Below are 20,138 nucleotides of genomic sequence, written 5' to 3'. Positions count from 1 at the left end.
GAGATGTATAAGAGGGTTCACCGTGCTGAGGCAATTCACAGTCGGCATCATCCAGCTGCCCCGTGTCTTCCCTCTCAACAGATGTCCGGTGGCTGGACTCCGCAGCAGGGTCTAAGCGTCTTTGTTTTAGAGGAGGCATGTCGCTGGCTTGCACAAGGGAAGCGAGGCCCCGCCTTTAGCTCGGCGGTTTCGCCTCTGGTCGTCCGTCAGGAGGAATGTTCGGTTTCGGCTTGAACGACATTCGTCGCATCAGAGCCGACTTAGGTGGCGGAGGGCCGCCGCTTGCATCCTTAGGAAGGTCCGAGTCTTCGAAGTTTCGTTATGCCCTCGTTTGGCGGACATCGATGCGATGCCTTCCATGGCTACACTCTCATCTTTCGAAGGGTCGCACGGCGCAGCCGCTTCTACCACACGATTTTCGGTCGTGTTTATTGGGGTGCCTCACTTTTTGGTTCTGCTGACGTTTCTTTCGACTTCCTTTGGTCGCTCGCTATCAACACCTGTTTCACCGTCGTACTGGGGGCGTTTCCGGCTTTTGGGTTTCTCCGGCGCCATCGCTGCTGCTTCTTCGGCTTCAGCTTCGTCCACGAAATTTTCAGAAGCATCTTTGCTTTTCGCGGGTCCCGTTATGTTCGCATACGTAGGCACACACTGGGCTTCGTCGTGGCCAAACCGTCGGCACCGCTGGCATCGAGGGATTCGGCAGTCACGGCGGATGTGACCTTTTCCTTGGCAGCGCAAACAAAGGGGGGCCTTTCCAGGAATTACGACGAGAGCAAGTTCTCCGGCGACACGTACTTGGTGGGGAACGTCTTCAATTGTGACCCCTGTCTTTAGCTTCAGGCTTAGCACACGCGTTGTCGAACCTTTCTCTGACACACCCGACACGCGCCAGCGTTCCCTATTCACTTCTGTGACTTCGCCATACGGCTCGAAGGCCACATGAATGTCCTCATTTGTTACATTGTGGAGCACCCAGTGTATCTTCACTCGAACCTCCTGGTTGTTTGGGTCTACCACCAGGCACTTTCTGTTTTTCACATTAATATGTCCGGCAGCTAACAACTTTTGCATACCTTCACGACTTTTGAACGTCACGGCCCACACATGATTCATTTGAAATGCACCTAAGGCTTCCACCTCAGGTAGCAATTCCAATTGAGCAAGGGCATCCCTGTAGTCCTCGACTCGGTACGGTCTCGCTTGTAGGTCACCGTGCAAAAATACTGTGTTCAAAACAATACGACCTTTCGGCAGATGTGGCAGCAGTACTTGATAATCCTGGTTATCTTCCATAGCGTCCCTGTTTCCGCGGCTAAACTGTGCCGCAAGCACTGGCTCGTTCGAGCCCATGAAAACACGTCCGTCACCCGTGGCGGCCGGAAGTGGAATCCAGCTACACCCCCGCCACGACAGGTATGTTTAATACCGCGTTCTTTCCTGCTCATTTGGATTTATTAATAATAATAAAATATCTAATTGCTTCTCATTCAATCCAATTATTTGGGACAAAGCGCTTTATGCTCTTGCCTTATCAGGGAAATGCGCCAATTTATTCCATTAACAAAATGGCGACGATGTCTGAACAGAACTGCGATCTTACACGCGCAGTGCCGAGTCATCGTACCATTATATCGACAGACACTAGCACAAAATACAGAAAAAAGGGACGATCGTCCTGGAGGTGCCGGGGTTAGAACCCGGGACTTCTCACCTGCAAAGCCAGCGCTCTACCACTGAGCTACACCCCCGCCACGACAGGTATGTTAATGTCGCGTTCTTTCCTGCTCATTCGGATTCATTAATAATAATAAGATATCTAATTGCTTCTCATTGAATCCAATTATTTGGGCATCGCGAATTTATGCTCTTTGACTTATCACGGAAATGCGCCAATTTATTCCATTAACAAAAATGGCGACGATGTCTGAACAGAACTGCGATCTCACACGCGCAGTGCCGAGTCCGATCCCATACTGCAGAGAACCTAAGCACAAATAAAGCAAAAAAGGACGATCGTCTGGAGGTGCCGGGTTTGAACCCGGGACTTCTCACATGCAAAGCGAGCGCTCTACCACTGAGCTACACCCCGCACTACAGGTAGTTTAATCTGCGTTCTTTCCTGCTCATTTGGATTTATTAATAATAATAAAATATCTAATTGCTTCTCATTGAATCCAATTATTTGGGCATCGCGGATTTATGCTCTTTGACTTATCACGGAAAGTGCGCCAATTTATTTCCATTAACAAATTGCGACGTTGTCTGAACGGAACTGCGATCTTGCACGCGCACTGCCGAGTCATCGTACATCTTATCGAGAGAACACTAGCACAAAATAAAGCAAAAAAGGACGATCGCCCTGGAGGAGCCGGGGTGTTCGAACCCGGGACTTCTCACATGCAAAGCGAGCGCTCTACACTGAGCTCCACCCCCGCCACGACAGGTACTGTTAATGTCGCGTTCTTTCCGGCTCATTAGGATTCATTAATAATAATAAAATATCTAATTGCTTCTCATTGAATCGAATTATTTGGGCATCGCGAATTTATGCTCTTTGACTTATCACGGAAATGCGCCAATTTATTCCATTAACAAATTGCGGACGATGTCTGAACGGAACTGCGATCTTGCCACGCGCACTGCCGAGTCATCGTACCATTATATCGACAGAACACTAGCACAAAATAAAGCGAAAAAGGACGATCGTCCTGGAGGTGCCGGGGTTTGAACCCGGACTTCTCACATGCGAAGCGAGCGCTCTACCACTGAGCTACACCCCCGCCACGACAGGTATGTTTAATACCGCGTTCTTTCCTGCTCATTCGGATTATTAATAATAATAAAATATCTAATTGCTTCTCATTGAATCCAATTATTTGGGCATCGCGGATTTATGCTCTTTGACTTATCACGGAAATGCGCCAATTTATTCCATTAACAAAATTGCGACGTTTTCTGAACGGAACTGCGATCTTGCACGCGCACTGCCGAGTCATCGTACCATTAATACGAGAGAACACTAGCACAAACTAAAGCGAAAAAAGGACGATTCGTCTTGGAGGTGCCGGGGTTTGAACCCAGGACTTCTCACATGGCGAAGCGAGCGCTCTCACCACTGAGCTACACCCCCGCTTTTTTTTTTTAATAACCTTTTTATTCAGAAATAAAGCAATACATTGGTATAAACAACACATTGGTCTACTCGACCATTGTGATGGATTAAAAACATTCATTTCACCAATTCATCAAATACCTCCATACAATCTGGAGGGTTTTATCCACTGTTCGAAATGTGTCGCGCACATACATTGCACATTCAATAAAGTTGTTCCCGTGTCGATTTGGCTTTAGAATCCATATGCCTCACGGCCATGCGTGTGATCCAGAGGCTGTAAGCCCCAATAACATTATCATGTCGTATGGAACACCACACTCATTCTGCACTGAAAGATAACGTATTCCATGTGGTGTTATCGGTAGCTCTTTCTTCAGGGTTCTTTGTAACACATCCCAAAAAAATATTGGATCCCAGCAGTCAATGAATGTGTGTTCGATCGTCTCCGGTTTGTTACACAGGGTGCAGTTTGTCGTCCACGGTATAAATATGCCTTTGTCTTTAAGCCATGTTTTCACAGGCAATGTGTTCGTGTGTACTTTAAAGAAAACGATTTTATAGATCCTTTAACGGTCATTTTTTTAACTCTTTTTAGCACGTCTTGCCCGGGGCCTTTATGATTTAGTGATCTATATAATGGTGTGGGCATCATTACAGTGATCAGGTCTTTGTACAGCTTTTTTCTTGATACAAGACTCAAATACTCGAGTGAAAATCGTGTTTGAAGTATCCTGAATGCCATCACCACTTCTTTGAGGTAGCCTTTTATACCGCCGTCAATTGCAGCTGCACTAGACACAACAAAATCAGGAATGGCATTTTTTAACCTCACATGCATAACGGTTCTCAAAAACGGGTCTTTCTGGTCCCGTAAAAACACAAACCGCGACACAATTTGTCTGATGAACAGATGTGAAAGACCAAGGCCCCCGTCTTTCAGTGAACGAAAAAGATTTGTTCTGCTGACTCTTTCCCAGTTTGAGCCCCAAATGAAGACTGCAAAAATACGGTGCAATTTTTGCACATTTACGCGAGACATTGACAGAAACTGTAGCACATACCACACTTTTGCAATCAGGAAAACATTGCAAGCACTCGCACGCGCGAACATTGACAATTCACGGCCTTGCCATCCACCAACTTTTCCTTCACCTTTGACGTCAGGTCATCCCAGTAATCTCCTGTCTGGTTGTAATGTTCCAAGGGTACACCTAAATACGCAGAGGGTGTGGTTGGACCATTTGATGCTCGCGAATGATTGCGGCTTAACGTCCCACGTGCCGTGCCAGAAACCGACGCTCTTCTCCCAGTTTATCGCACATCCTGTCTGTTCGCAGAATGCTTTGGTGACGCTTATAGTCTCTTCTATGCTTTTGCGATCAGTGCAGAAAACACCAACGTCATCAGCATATGCGAGAACTTTGACGTGTTGCGTTTGAAGCACGAAGCCATTAATTTTGCTGTTGTTAATTAAGCTGAGACAGAAAGGTTCAAGGTATAGCGCAAAAAGCAGAGAAGACAGCGCACAGCCTTGTTTTATGGATGACCTGACGTCAATGCTTCTTGTAAGGTTCTTATTTACAATTATTCGCACTGTACAATTACTGTAAGCCATTTTTAAACCTTCCAGCATTACTTTTCCGAGGTTGACGTGTTCAAGCAACGAAAAAAGAAATTCGTGTGCGACACGGTCAAACGCCTTAGCAAGATCAAGTTGGAGCATAGCAACCCGCCCCGCCACGGCGTCACAACACTCTAAAACGCTGCGGGCTACATGCACATTGGTACAAATCGAACGACCCTTTATGCCGCACGTCTGATGCGGTCCTACGAGCAGCTTGACAACGCTTTGTAATCGTTTGGCTAGAACTTTTGTATATATTTTATAGTCTACGTTTGTAAGAGTTATTGGCGGTAAGCTCCTACTGACATTAGTTTGTCTGGATTATCTGTCTTTGGTATTAGGACCATATGAGCAGATAGAAAGGAGGGAGGCAACGCTTTGTTTTCGTACGCCTCACTGATCACCTCGTGCAAAATTGGACTAATCTCTTCAATAAACGTTTTGTAAAAGGCGGCCCCTAATCCATCGGGTCCAGGAGTTTTCCCTACGGCCAGTTCCTTAATAGCGTTTCTCACTTCGTTCACACTTATTGGCAGCTCCATTCGCGTTTTGATGTCATTTTCAAGCTTTGGCATTAAATTAATGATCGCAGCTTTAGAACCAGCTGCATGGTTCGTTTTATTCATGAATAACTCACTGTAGTATTCTACAAATGCATCTTCAGATTTTACTCTTTTCACACGTCACTTCATTGTGATAATGAATCTGGCGTATTTCATTTTTGACTGAATATCTTATTTCGTCGCACAGCGCACGCTTGTTGGGCGTTTCACCCATCCATATCTTTTCAGCTCGTGCTCTTATCACTGCTGCTTTGTACTTCTCTGTTGCGATAAGTTCAAGCTTGTTTTTTACCTCGCGTATTTCTTTTGTATATAAGCCGGGATTTGCACTTTCCATGCACATAAGATAATTGAGCTGACATTGAGTTCTTTCTCTTTAGTCTTTTCTTTCTGATAAAGTATGCTTCCCCTTTCAATCGCAGTCATTTTGACCGCGTTTTTAAAGTTTTCCCACTCCGCTATCCATCCGTGTGTTTTTGTCGATACCATGTCTTCGATTCTTTGTTTTACACTTTGTGTAAATGTTTCGTCTTCTAAGAGTTTCACGTTGAACTTCCATAGTTCCCAGTTGAACCGGCTCTTTTTAAATTGGTTCCAAGTGTGCTGTTACAAGGCTATGGTCGCTAAAAGATACGTGTTTAACTTCGAGGTTAACACACTCTTTGGCAAGAGAGACCGTAGCGTATATCCTATCCAGCCTAGCACAGCTTCCGCGTTGGTAATGCGTGAAAGTAGGACGGCCTACTTTTGAAAGTAGGTATCCTAAATCTTCCATGTAATATTCTTCCAGCAGCGAAATGAGTAGTCGCTCACTTTTATCTCGTGCAGGCACACTTCTAGTTCTATCTTCAGCCATGCAAACACAGTTAAAATCACCTAGCATGATAAGGCATTTTTCACATTTCAGAAACTGTTCTACTCTTTCAAACAATACAACACGTTCATTATCAGTGTTTGGTGCATAAATACAAATAACACGCCATTCCTTTCCAGAATACAAAAAGTCAAGCACAATCAAGCGCCCCTCCTCTGACGCTACAACTTTTTCACTTTCAATGCCTACGTTGTTTCTTATATAAATTGCGCAGCCCCGGATGTACCTTTTGAGTGGCTCACACAAACATTATAGTGTCTTCGAAAAGTTTCCACCATACGATCCGTGTGCTCCTCACTTTCAATCTTGGTTTCTTGCACAGCTGCCAGATCTAAGTTATTTTCGAGAAAGAGACGATTAATTTGACTTTGACGCTTCTTGGCTGCTAGTCCGCGTACATTCAAAGTGGCGATTCGTAAGGACAGGGCAAGCTTTCCGTTCTTAATTTGTGAGGAGCACTTAGATCGCACAGCGTTTACCTCGGAGCGCAGAGATGTATAAGAGGGTTCACCGTGCTGAGGCAATTCACAGTCGGCATCATCCAGCTGCCCCGTGTCTTCCCTCTCAATAGATGTCCGGTGGCTGGACTCCGCAGCAGGGTCTAAGCGTCTTTGTTTTAGAGGAGGCATGTCGCTGGCTTGCACAAGGGAAGCGAGGCCCCGCCTTTAGCTCGGCGGTTTCGCCTCTGGTCGTCCGTCAGGAGGAATGTTCGGTTTCGGCTTGAACGACATTCGTCGCATCAGAGCCGATTTAGGTGGCGGAGGGCCGCCGCTTGCATTCTTAGGAAGGTCCGAGTCTTCGAAGGTTTCGTTATGCCCTCGTTTGGCGGACATCGATGCGATGCCTTCCATGGCTACACTCTCATCTTTCGAAGGGTCGCACGGCGCAGCCGCTTCTACCACACGATTTTCGGTCGTGTTATATTGGGGTGCCTCACTTTTTGGTTCTGCTGACGTTTCTTTCGACTTCCTTTGGTCGCTCGCTATCAACACCTGTTTCACCGTCGTACTGGGGGGCGTTTCCGGCTTTTTGGGTTTCTCCGGCGCCATCGCTGCTGCTTCTTCGGCTTCAGCTTCGTCCACGAAATTTCAGAAGCATCTTTGCTTTTCGCGGGTCCCGTTATGTTCGCATACGTAGGCACACACTGGGCTTCGTCGTGGCCAAACCGTCGGCACCGCTGGCATCGAGGGATTCGGCAGTCACGGCGGATGTGACCTTTTCCTTGGCAGCGCAAACAAAGGGGGGCCTTTCCAGGAATTACGACGAGAGCAAGTTCTCCGGCGACACGTACTTGGTGGGGAACGTCTTCAATTGTGACCCCTGTCTTTAGCTTCAGGCTTAGCACACGCGTTGTCGAACCTTTCTCTGACACACCCGACACGCGCCAGCGTTCCCTATTCACTTCTGTGACTTCGCCATACGGCTCGAAGGCCACATGAATGTCCTCATTTGTTACATTGTGGAGCACCCAGTGTATCTTCACTCGAACCTCCTGGTTGTTTGGGTCTACCACCAGGCACTTTCTGTTTTTCACATTAATATGTCCGGCAGCTAACAACTTTTGCATACCTTCACGACTTTTGAAACGTCACGGCCCACACATGATTCATTTGAAATGCACCTAAGGCTTCCACCTCAGGTAGCAATTCCAATTGAGCAAGGGCATCCCTGTAGTCCTCGACTCGGTACGGTCTCGCTTGTAGGTCACCGTGCAAAAATACTGTGTTCAAAACAATACGACCTTTCGGCAGATGTGGCAGCAGTACTTGATAATCCTGGTTATCTTCCATAGCGTCCCTGGTTTCCGCGGCTAAACTGTGCCGCAAGCACTGGCTCGTTCGAGCCCATGAAAACACGTCCGTCACCCGTGGCGGCCGGAAGTGGAATCCAGCTAACCCCCCGGCCACGACAGGTATGTTTAATACCGCGTTCTTTCCTGCCTCATGGTGGATTTATTTATAATAATAAACTATCCAATGCTTCTCATTGAATCCAATTATTTGGGCATCGCGGATTTACGCTCCTTTGACTTATCACGGAAATGCGCCCAATTTATCCATTAACAAAATTGCGGACGTTTCTGAACGGACTCTGCGATCTTGCACGCGCACTGCCGAGTCCTATCGTACCATTATATCGAGAGAACCACTAGCACACAATAAAGCCCCCCCCCCCCCCCCGAAACAAAGGACGATCATCATGGAGGTGCCGGCGTTTGAACATTACCGGTTTGTACTTCGCTTTCTTCAACACGACCAATTGTGTTTCTTCATAAAAGAAGACATCCACCTGATGTATAAAGCAAAGACGACGCATATTGTAGCTAGAGCGGAAAGTCGAAAATATAGTATCCACTGCTCTTCAGATTCAATTTTGTTTCCGCCACGGCGGCAATATCAACAGGTAAGTCATTTTCAAGTAACAGACGACGTAACTGATACTGCCGTTCTCCTAGATCACGTGCCTCTAACGATATTAAAAGTAGCGACACGTAAGGCTGCTTCTATTTTGTAAGCCATGCTTTTAATTGCTGAGCGTGCGAAAAACAGAGTGCTTCTCATTGAATGAACGCTTGTAAAAAAAAAAGCGGTTGCAACATTTTTTTTACACCACGCCCATAACATTACAGGCATGTTGCTGAGCAAACAATGCTCACTGGGTTACATCGCTGTCCGGAAAAAGCTTTATGCTCTTTGCTTATCACAAGAGTCTCAAGTCCCAGGTGGCGTAGGGAAGTGCCGCCAATTATTTGGCCCGGGTGCCTCAAAGGGATCGAACTTGTATTGTACACGTACCTCACATCCCCGGAGTACGGCCACTAGCGTGGGTTCGGACTTCCAGCGAGCCACAGTGCCGCGTTTGCCATGTCGTCTTTCCTCGCGTGAACTAGCGCGCCGCTGCACATGCTTCGTAAGTGGCTCTGGTGCGTTCGAGCGCAAAGGGCTTACTTGATTTCGCCAGTTGGGAGCGCAACCTGTTCGCGGCAAGTACACAGTACTGCTCTCGAGCTCATCCGCAACAGCTCACTTTGGTCGTTGCCTGCAGCAACACCACAAAACGCAGTACAACACCCGCTCCCAAAGGCGGCGGGAGAAGCAAATCGTGGTACAGGCTTCCCCACGCCATGTGCCTCGGGCGAAAGTACAACACAAATTTGGGCTCTGCCGCTAGCACGTCTCCGCCAAAAGGGCTCACGGCGAACGCCGCTGTGAGAAAATTCGCGACTATGCTGCGTATCTTACGATCCGCGACCACAGTGCCCGATCGCGTTATATCGAGTGTCAGTCAAACTCCAAAATAAAGCAGAAAAGGACGCGTGGAGATGCCGGGGTTTCGATAGTACCCGGTTTACACGCCCCGCTCCCTGCGTAGTACCACTTGACCACGCGTGAATGCATCGCACCGCTCTTCCTAGCGTTCGGAAAAGGACAACGTAAGCTAAGCGCTCGCCGCTGGCGCAAGGCACCGCTTTAGCACATCTTTGAGTTCCGTCCGAGCGAGCCAATTTATTCCATTAACAAAAGAGGAGTTTTTAACCGACGTCTGACGGGAGGAAATACGTCTTACTACGAGGTCCAGAGAGAGTCTCTCCTATACCCCCCCTGCTCGAGCAACGTCCTCGCAGGCGCGAGACGCGAAACTCGACGGCCGGGCTCGTACGATCAGCATGCCCCGTCGAGGTCCGACGCCGGGAGGGGGAGGTTTGGCAACGTCACTCCCCCGCTCGTCCTTATCATCATAAGAGTTTCCGCGGAGGAAGGGCCGCTGTCATATGATCGGACGTGGGGATAGCAGAAATAGGCGAAAACCAGCGCAATGGCGACGGCAAGCCTCAATCCCCACACTCACGACAGATTATGAGACTGACGCGCTGCCTACTGCTTTTCTGGCCCGTGGGCGCATACCGTCTCGATTCACGGTGGTTAAAATAATAAAATATCTAATTGCTTCTAAATAATAGGGCACGGATTTATGCTCATTAACCGAGGCTTTCACGTGAAGACCATTCCTTAAGATTGCGACGCGGGAACATCTTGCACGCGACTGCCGAGTCACCGGCCATTCTCGAGAAAGGGCTTTTCTTCATACAAAAAAAAGCAAGAAAAGGCTCGCCTTTGCCGCGGGATCGAACCAGGGACCTTCTCACATGAGGCTGACGCGCTGCCTACTGAGCTACACCGAGCTTTTTTTTTTTTTAACCTTTTTATTCAGAAATAAAGCAATACATTGGTATAAAAACCACATTGGTCTACTCGACCATTGTGATGGATTAAAAACATTCATTTCCACCAATTCATCAAATACCTCCATACAATCTGGAGGTTCATCCAATGTTCGAAATGTGTCGCGCACATACATTGCACATTCAATAAAGTTTTCCCGTGTCGATTTGGCTTTAGAATCCATATGCCTCACGGCCATGCGTGTGATCCAGAGGCTGTAAAGCCCCAATAACATTATCATGTCGTATGGAACACCACACTCATTCTGCACTGAAAGATAACGTATTCCATGTGGTGTTATCGGTAGCTCTTTCTTCAGGGTTCTTTGTAACACATCCCAAAAAAATATTGGATCCCAGCAGTCAATGAATGTGTGTTCGATCGTCTCCGGTTTGTTACACAGGGTGCAGTTTGTCGTCCACGGTATAAATATGCCTTTGTCTTTAAGCCATGTTTTCACAGGCAATGTGTTCGTGTGTACTTTAAAGAAAAACGATTTTATAGATCCTTAACGGTCATTTTTTTTAACTCTTTTTAGCACGTCTTGCCCGGGGCCTTTATGATTTAGTGATCTATATAATGGTGTGGGCATCATTACAGTGATCAGGTCTTTGTACAGCTTTTTTCTTGATACAAGACTCAAATACTCGAGTGAAAATCGTGTTTGAAGTATCCTGAATGCCATCACCACTTCTTTGAGGTAGCCTTTTATACCGCCGTCAATTGCAGCTGCACTAGACACAACAAAATCAGGAATGGCATTTTTTAACCTCACATGCATAACGGTTCTCAAAAACGGGTCTTTCTGGTCCCGTAAAAACACAAACCGCGACACAATTTGTCTGATGAACAGATGTGAAAGACCAAGGCCCCCGTCTTTCAGTGAACGAAAAAGATTTGTTCTGCTGACTCTTTCCCAGTTTGAGCCCCAAATGAAGACCGCAAAAATACGGTGCAATTTTTGCACATTTACGCGAGACATTGACAGAAACTGTAGCACATACCACACTTTTGCAATCAGGAAAACATTGCAAGCACTCGCACGCGCGAACATTGACAATTCACGGCCTTGCCATCCACCAACTTTTTCCTTCACCTTTGACGTCAGGTCATCCCAGTAATCTCCTGTCTGGTTGTAATGTTCCAAGGGTACACCTAAATACGCAGAGGGTGTGTTGGACCATTTGATGCTCGCGAATGATTGCGGCTTAACGTCCCACGTGCCGTGCCAGAAACCGACGCTCTTCTCCCAGTTTATCGCACATCCTGTCTGTTCGCAGAATGCTTTGGTGACGCTTATAGTCTCTTCTATGCTTTTGCGATCAGTGCAGAAAACACCAACGTCATCAGCATATGCGAGAACTTTGACGTGTTGCGTTTGAAGCACGAAGCCATTAATTTTGCTGTTGTTAATTAAGCTGAGACAGAAAGGTTCAAGGTATAGCGCAAAAAGCAGAGAAGACAGCGCACAGCCTTGTTTTATGGATGACCTGACGTCAATGCTTCTTGTAAGGTTCTTATTTACAATTATTCGCACTGTACAATTACTGTAAGCCATTTTTAAACCTTCCAGCATTACTTTTCCGAGGTTGACGTGTTCAAGCAACGAAAAAAGAAATTCGTGTGCGACACGGTCAAACGCCTTAGCAAGATCAAGTTGGAGCATAGCAACCCGCCCCGCCACGGCGTCACAACACTCTAAAACGCTGCGGGCTACATGCACATTGGTACAAATCGAACGACCCTTTATGCCGCACGTCTGATGCGGTCCTACGAGCAGCTTGACAACGCTTTGTAATCGTTTGGCTAGAACTTTTGTATATATTTTATAGTCTACGTTTGTAAGAGTTATTTGGCGGTAAGCTCCTACTGACATTAGTTTGTCTGGATTATCTGTCTTTGGTATTAGGACCATATGAGCAGATAGAAAGGAGGGAGGCAACGCTTTGTTTTCGTACGCCTCACTGATCACCTCGTGCAAAATTGGACTAATCTCTTCAATAAACGTTTTGTAAAAGGCGGCCCCTAATCCATCGGGTCCAGGAGTTTTCCCTACGGCCAGTTCCTTAATAGCGTTTTCTCACTTCGTTCACACTTATTGGCAGCTCCATTCGCGTTTTGATGTCATTTTCAAGCTTTGGCATTAAATTAATGATCGCAGCTTTAGAACCAGCTGCATGGTTCGTTTTATTCATGAATAACTCACTGTAGTATTCTACAAATGCATCTTCAATTTTACTCTTTTCACACGTCACTTCATTGTGATAATGAATCTGGCGTATTTCATTTTTGACTGAATATCTTATTTCGTCGCACAGCGCACGCTTGTTGGGCGTTTCACCCATCCATATCTTTTCAGCTCGTGCTCTTATCACTGCTGCTTTGTACTTCTCTGTTGCGATAAGTTCAAGCTTGTTTTTTACCTCGCGTATTTCTTTTGTATATAAGCCGGGATTTGCACTTTCCATGCACATAAGATAATTGAGCTGACATTGAAGTTCTTTCTCTTTAGTCTTTTCTTTCTGATAAAGTATGCTTCCCCTTTCAATCGCAGTCATTTTGACCGCGTTTTTAAAGTTTTCCCACTCCGCTATCCATCCGTGTGTTTTTGTCGATACCATGTCTTCGATTCTTTGTTTTACACTTTGTGTAAATGTTTCGTCTTCTAAGAGTTTCACGTTGAACTTCCATAGTTCCCAGTTGAACCGGCTCTTTTTTAAATTGGTTCCAAGTGTGGCTGTTACAAGGCTATGGTCGCTAAAAGATACGTGTTTAACTTCGAGGTTAACACACTCTTTGGCAAGAGAGACCGTAGCGTATATCCTATCCAGCCTAGCACAGCTTCCGCGTTGGTAATGCGTGAAAGTAGGACGGCCTACTTTTGAAAGTAGGTATCCTAAATCTTCCATGTAATATTCTTCCAGCAGCGAAATGAGTAGTCGCTCACTTTTATCTCGTGCAGGCACACTTCTAGTTCTATCTTCAGCCATGCAAACACAGTTAAAATCACCTAGCATGATAAGGCATTTTTCACATTTCAGAAACTGTTCTACTCTTTCAAACAATACAACACGTTCATTATCAGTGTTTGGTGCATAAATACAAATAACACGCCATTCCTTTCCAGAATACAAAAAGTCAAGCACAATCAAGCGCCCCTCCTCTGACGCTACAACTTTTTCACTTTCAATGCCTACGTTGTTTCTTATATAAATTGCGCAGCCCCCGGATGTACCTTTTGAGTGGCTCACACAAACATTATAGTGTCTTCGAAAAGTTTCCACCATACGATCCGTGTGCTCCTCACTTTCAATCTTGGTTTCTTGCACAGCTGCCAGATCTAAGTTATTTTCGAGAAAGAGACGATTAATTTGACTTTGACGCTTCTTGGCTGCTAGTCCGCGTACATTCAAAGTGGCGATTCGTAAGGACACGGCAAGCTTTCCGTTCTTAATTTGTGAGGAGCACTTAGATCGCACAGCGTTTACCTCGGAGCGCAGAGATGTATAAGAGGGTTCACCGTGCTGAGGCAATTCACAGTCGGCATCATCCAGCTGCCCCGTGTCTTCCCTCTCAACAGATGTCCGGTGGCTGGACTCCGCAGCAGGGTCTAAGCGTCTTTGTTTTAGAGGAGGCATGTCGCTGGCTTGCACAAGGGAAGCGAGGCCCCGCCTTTAGCTCGGCGGTTTCGCCTCTGGTCGTCCGTCAGGAGGAATGTTCGGTTTCGGCTTGAACGACATTCGTCGCATCAGAGCCGACTTAGGTGGCGGAGGGCCGCCGCTTGCATTCCTTAGGAAGGTCCGAGTCTTCGAAGGTTTCGTTATGCCCTCGTTTGGCGGACATCGATGCGATGCCTTCCATGGCTACACTCTCATCTTTCGAAGGGTCGCACGGCGCAGCCGCTTCTACCACACGATTTTCGGTCGTGTTATATTGGGGTGCCTCACTTTTTGGTTCTGCTGACGTTTCTTTCGACTTCCTTTGGTCGCTCGCTATCAACACCTGTTTCACCGTCGTACTGGGGGGCGTTTCCGGCTTTTTGGGTTTCTCCGGCGCCATCGCTGCTGCTTCTTCGGCTTCAGCTTCGTCCACGAAATTTTCAGAAGCATCTTTGCTTTTCGCGGGTCCCGTTATGTTCGCATACGTAGGCACACACTGGGCTTCGTCGTGGCCAAACCGTCGGCACCGCTGGCATCGAGGGATTCGGCAGTCACGGCGGATGTGACCTTTTCCTTGGCAGCGCAAACAAAGGGGGGCCTTTCCAGGAATTACGACGAGAGCAAGTTCTCCGGCGACACGTACTTGGTGGGGAACGTCTTCAATTGTGACCCCTGTCTTTAGCTTCAGGCTTAGCACACGCGTTGTCGAACCTTTCTCTGACACACCCGACACGCGCCAGCGTTCCCTATTCACTTCTGTGACTTCGCCATACGGCTCGAAGGCCACATGAATGTCCTCATTTGTTACATTGTGGAGCACCCAGTGTATCTTCACTCGAACCTCCTGGTTGTTTGGGTCTACCACCAGGCACTTTCTGTTTTTCACATTAATATGTCCGGCAGCTAACAACTTTTGCATACCTTCACGACTTTTGAACGTCACGGCCCACACATGATTCATTTGAAATGCACCTAAGGCTTCCACCTCAGGTAGCAATTCCAATTGAGCAAGGGCATCCCTGTAGTCCTCGACTCGGTACGGTCTCGCTTGTAGGTCACCGTGCAAAAATACTGTGTTCAAAACAATACGACCTTTCGGCAGATGTGGCAGCAGTACTTGATAATCCTGGTTATCTTCCATAGCGTCCCTGTTTCCGCGGCTAAACTGTGCCGCAAGCACTGGCTCGTTCGAGCCCATGAAAACACGTCCGTCACCCGTGGCGGCCGGAAGTGGAATCCAGCTACACCCCCGCCACGACAGGTATGTTTAATACCGCGTTCTTTCCTGCTCATTTGGATTTATTAATAATAATAAAATATCTAATTGCTTCTCATTGAATCCAATTATTTGGGCATCGCGGATTTATGCTTTTTGACTTATCACGGAAATGCGCCAATTTATTCCATTAACAAAATTGCGACGTTTTCTGAACGGAACTGCGATCTTGCACGCGCACTGCCGAGTCATCGTACCATTATATCGAGAGAACACTAGCACAAAATAAAGCGAAAAAAGGACGATCATCATGGAGGTGCCGGCGTTTGAACCCGGGACTTCTCACATGCAAAGCGAGCGCTGTACCACTGAGCTACACCCCCGCCACGACAGGTAAGTTTAATACCGCGTTCTTTCCTGCTCATTTGGATTTATTAATAATAATAAAATATCTAATTGCTTCTCATTGAATCCAATTATTTGGGCATCGCGGCTTTATGCTCTTTGACTTATCACGGAAATGCGCCAATTATTTCCATTAACAAAATTGCGACGATGTCTGTACGGAACTGCGATCTTACACGCGCAGTGCCGAGTCATCGTACCATTATATCGACAGAACACTAGCACAAAATAAAGCAAGAAAAGGACGATCGTCCTGGAGGTGCCGGGGTTTGAACCCGGGACTTCTCACATGCAAAGCGAGCGCTCTACCACTGAGCTACACCCCCGCCACGACAGGTATGTTTAATGCCGCGTTCTTTCCTGCTCATTCGGATTTATTAATAATAATAAAATATCTAATTGCTTCTCATTCAATCCAATTATTTGGGCATCGCGGCTTCATGCTCTTTGCCTTATCACGGAAATGCGCCAATTTATTCCATTAACAAAATTGCGACGATGTCTGAACGGAACTGCGATCTTACACGCGCAGTGCCGAGTCATCGTACCGTTATATCGACAGAACACTAGCACAAAATAAAGCAAGAAAAGGACGATCGTCCTGGAGATGCCGGGGTTTGAACCCGGGACTTCTCACATGCAAAGCGAGCGCTCTACCACTGAGCTACACCCCCGCCACGACAGGTAAGTTTAATACCGCGTTCTTTCCTGCTCATTTGGATTTATTAATAATAATAAAATATCTAATTGCTTCTCATTCAATCCAATTATTTGGGCATCGCGGCTTTATGCTCTTTGACTTATAACGGAAATGCGCCAATTTATTCCATTAACAAAATTGCGACGATGTCTGAACGGAACTGCGATCTTACACGCGCAGTGCCGAGTCATCGCACCATTATACCGACAGAACACTAGCACAAAATAAAGCAAGAAAAGGACGATCATCCTGGAGGTGCCGGGGATTTGAACCCGGGACTTCTCACATGCAAAGCGAGCGCTCTACCACTGAGCTACACCCCCGCCACGACAGGTATGTTTAATGCCGCGTTCTTTCCTGCTCATTCGGATTTATTAATAATAATAAAATATCTAATTGCTTCTCATTGAATCCAATTATTTGGGCATCGCGGATTTATGCTCTTTGACTTATCACGGAAATGCGCCAATTTATTCCATAACAAAATTGCGACGTTTTCTGAACGGAACTGCGATCTTGCACGCGCACTGCCGAGTCATCGTACCATTATATCGAGAGAACACTAGCACAAAATAAGCGAAAAAAGGGACGATCGTCTGGAGGTGCCGGGGTTTGAACCCAGGACTTCTCACATGCGAAGCGAGCGCTCTACCACTGAGCTACACCCCCGCTTTTTTTTTTTAATAACCTTTTTATTCAGAAATAAAGCAATACATTGGTATAAAAACCACATTGGTCTACTCGACCATTGTGATGGATTAAAAACATTTCATTTCCACCAATTCATCAAATACCTCCATACAATCTGGAGGTTCATCCAATGTTCGAAATGTGTCGCGCACATACATTGCACATTCAATAAAGTTTTCCCGTGTCGATTGGCTTTAGAATCCATATGCCTCACGGCCATGCGTGTGATCCAGAGGCTGTAAAGCCCCAATAACATTATCATGTCGTATGGAACACCACACTCATTCTGCACTGAAAGATAACGTATTCCATGTGGTGTTATCGGTAGCTCTTTCTTCAGGGTTCTTTGTAACACATCCCAAAAAAATATTGGATCCCAGCAGTCAATGAATGTGTGTTCGATCGTCTCCGGTTGTTACACAGGGTGCAGTTTGTCGTCCACGGTATAAATATGCCTTTGTCTTTAAGCCATGTTTTCACAGGCAATGTGTTCGTGTGTACTTTAAAGAAAAACGATTTTATAGATCCTTTAACGGTCATTTTTTTTAACTCTTTTTAGCACGTCTTGCCCGGGGCCTTTATGATTTAGTGATCTATATAATGGTGTGGGCATCATTACAGTGATCAGGTCTTTGTACAGCTTTTTTCTTGATACAAGACTCAAATACTCGAGTGAAAATCGTGTTTGAAGTATCCTGAATTGCCATCACCACTTCTTTGAGGTAGCCTTTTATACCGCCGTCATTGCAGCTGCACTAGACACAACAAAATCAGGAATGGCATTTTTAACCTCACATGCATAAACGGTTCTCAAAAACGGGTCTTTCTGGTCCCGTAAAAACACAAACCGCGACACAATTTGTCTGATGAACAGATGTGAAAGACCAAGGCCCCCGTCTTTCAGTGAACGAAAAGATTTGTTCTGCTGACTCTTTCCCAGTTTGAGCCCCAAATGAAGACCTGCAAAAATACGGTGCAATTTTTGCACATTTACGCGAGACATTGACAGAAACTGTAGCACATACCACACTTTTGCAATCAGGAAAACATTGCAAGCACTCGCACGCGCGAACATTGACAATTCACGGCCTTGCCATCCACCAACTTTTTCCTTCACCTTTGACGTCAGGTCATCCCAGTAATCTCCTGTCTGTTGTAATGTTCCAAGGGTACACCTAAATACGCAGAGGGTGTGTTGGACCATTTGATGCTCGCGAATGATTGCGGCTTAACGTCCCACGTGCCGGTGCCAGAAACCGACGCTCTTCTCCCAGTTTATCGCACATCCTGTCTGTTCGCAGAATGCTTTGGTGGACGCTTATAGTCTCTCTATGCTTTTGCGATCAGTGGCAGAAAACACCAACGTCATCAGCATATGCGAGAACTTTGACGTGTTGCGTTTGAAGCACGAAGCCATTAATTTTGCTGTTGTTAATTAAGCTGAGACAGAAAGGTTCAAGGTATAGCGCAAAAAGCAGAGAAGACAGCGCACAGCCTTGTTTTATGGATGACCTGACGTCAATGCTTCTTGTAAGGTTCTTATTTACATTATTCGCACTGTACAATTACTGTAAGCCATTTTTTAAACCTTCCAGCATTACTTTTCCCGAGGTTGACGTGTTCAAGACAACGAAACAAAGAAACTTCGTGTGCGAACGGTCAAACGCCATTAGCAAGATCAAGTTGGAGCATAGCAACCCGCCCGCCACGGCGTCACAACACTCTAAAACCGCTGCGGGCTAACATGCACATTGGTTACAAATCGAACGACCTTATGCCGCAACGTCTGATGCGGTCCTACGAGCCGCTTGACAACGCTTTGTAATCGTTTGGCTAGAACTTTTGTATATATTTTTATAGTCTACGTTTTGTAAGAGTTATTGGGCGGTAAGCTCCTACTGACATTAGTTTGTCTGGATTATCTGTCTTTGTTATAGGACCATATGAGCAGATAGAAAGGAGGGCAGGCAACGCTTTGTTTTCGTACGCCTCACTGATCACCATCGTGCAAAATTGGACTAATCTCTTCAATCAACGTTTTGTAAAAGGCGGCCCCTAATCCATCGGGTCAGGAGTTTTCCCTACGGCCAGTTCCTTAATAGCGTTTCTCACTTCGTTCACACTACCATATGGGCAGCTCCATTCGCGTTTTGATGTCATTTTCAAGCTTTGGCATTAAATTAATGATCGCAGCTTTAGAACCAGCTGCATGGTTCGTTTTATTCATGAATAACTCACTGTAGTATTCTACCAATGCATCTTCGAATTTACTCTTTTCACAACGTCACTTCATTGTGATAATGAATCTGGCGTATTTCATTTTTGACTGAATATCTTATTTCGTCGCACAGCGCACGCTTGTTGGGCGTTTCACCCATCCATATCTTTTCAGCTCGTGCTCTTATCACTGCTGCTTTGTACTTCTCTGTTGCGATAAGTTCAAGCTTGTTTTTTACCTCGCGTATTTCTTTTGTATATAAGCCGGGATTTGCACTTTCCATGCACATAAGATAATTGAGCTGACATTGAAGTTCTTTCTCTTTAGTCTTTTCTTTCTGATAAAGTATGCTTCCCCTTTCAATCGCAGTCATTTTGACCGCGTTTTTAAAGTTTTCCCACTCCGCTATCCATCCGTGTGTTTTTGTCGATACCATGTCTTCGATTCTTTGTTTTACACTTTGTGTAAATGTTTCGTCTTCTAAGAGTTTCACGTTGAACTTCCATAGTTCCCAGTTGAACCGGCTCTTTTTTAAATTGGTTCCAAGTGTGGCTGTTACAAGGCTATGGTCGCTAAAAGATACGTTTTTAACTTCGGGTTAAACACACTCTTTGGCAAGAGAGACCCGTAGGTATAATCCTATCCAGCCTAGCAAGCTTCCGCGTTGGTAATGCGTTGAAAGTAGGACGGACTACTTTTGAAAGTAGGTATCCTAAATCTTCCATGTAATCTTCTTCCCGCAGCGAAATGAGTAGTCGCTCACTTTTATCTCGTGCAGGCACACTTCTAGTTCTATCTCAGCCATGCAACACAGTTAAAATCACCCTAGCATGATAAGGCATTTTCAC

General features: G+C 46.1%; 7 non-coding genes across 7 annotated transcripts; all 7 read right to left on the bottom strand.

Annotated features, from left to right (window-relative positions):
- Positions 1-1,679: 1,679 nt before the first annotated feature.
- Positions 1,680-1,751, bottom strand: Trnaa-ugc (transfer RNA alanine (anticodon UGC)). The gene has a single exon. It is a non-coding gene; the product is annotated as a tRNA-Ala (tRNA).
- Positions 1,752-2,712: 961 nt separating this feature from the next.
- Trnaa-cgc (transfer RNA alanine (anticodon CGC)) lies at positions 2,713-2,783 on the bottom strand. The gene has a single exon. It is a non-coding gene; the product is annotated as a tRNA-Ala (tRNA).
- Positions 2,784-15,588: 12,805 nt separating this feature from the next.
- Positions 15,589-15,660, bottom strand: Trnaa-ugc (transfer RNA alanine (anticodon UGC)). The gene has a single exon. It is a non-coding gene; the product is annotated as a tRNA-Ala (tRNA).
- A 276-nt stretch (positions 15,661-15,936) lies between these two features.
- Positions 15,937-16,008, bottom strand: Trnaa-ugc (transfer RNA alanine (anticodon UGC)). The gene has a single exon. It is a non-coding gene; the product is annotated as a tRNA-Ala (tRNA).
- A 276-nt stretch (positions 16,009-16,284) lies between these two features.
- Positions 16,285-16,356, bottom strand: Trnaa-ugc (transfer RNA alanine (anticodon UGC)). The gene has a single exon. It is a non-coding gene; the product is annotated as a tRNA-Ala (tRNA).
- Positions 16,357-16,632: 276 nt separating this feature from the next.
- Trnaa-ugc (transfer RNA alanine (anticodon UGC)) lies at positions 16,633-16,705 on the bottom strand. The gene has a single exon. It is a non-coding gene; the product is annotated as a tRNA-Ala (tRNA).
- A 274-nt stretch (positions 16,706-16,979) lies between these two features.
- Trnaa-cgc (transfer RNA alanine (anticodon CGC)) lies at positions 16,980-17,051 on the bottom strand. The gene has a single exon. It is a non-coding gene; the product is annotated as a tRNA-Ala (tRNA).
- Between the last annotated feature and the right edge of the window lie 3,087 nt (positions 17,052-20,138).

This window comes from Rhipicephalus sanguineus, unplaced genomic scaffold, assembly GCF_013339695.2.
Source record: "Rhipicephalus sanguineus isolate Rsan-2018 unplaced genomic scaffold, BIME_Rsan_1.4 Seq4741, whole genome shotgun sequence".
NCBI classification, from domain to species: Eukaryota; Metazoa; Arthropoda; class Arachnida; order Ixodida; family Ixodidae; genus Rhipicephalus; species Rhipicephalus sanguineus.
The sequence above is the reverse complement of the archived record's forward strand: the minus strand, read 5'-3'. Positions and strand labels throughout refer to the sequence as shown.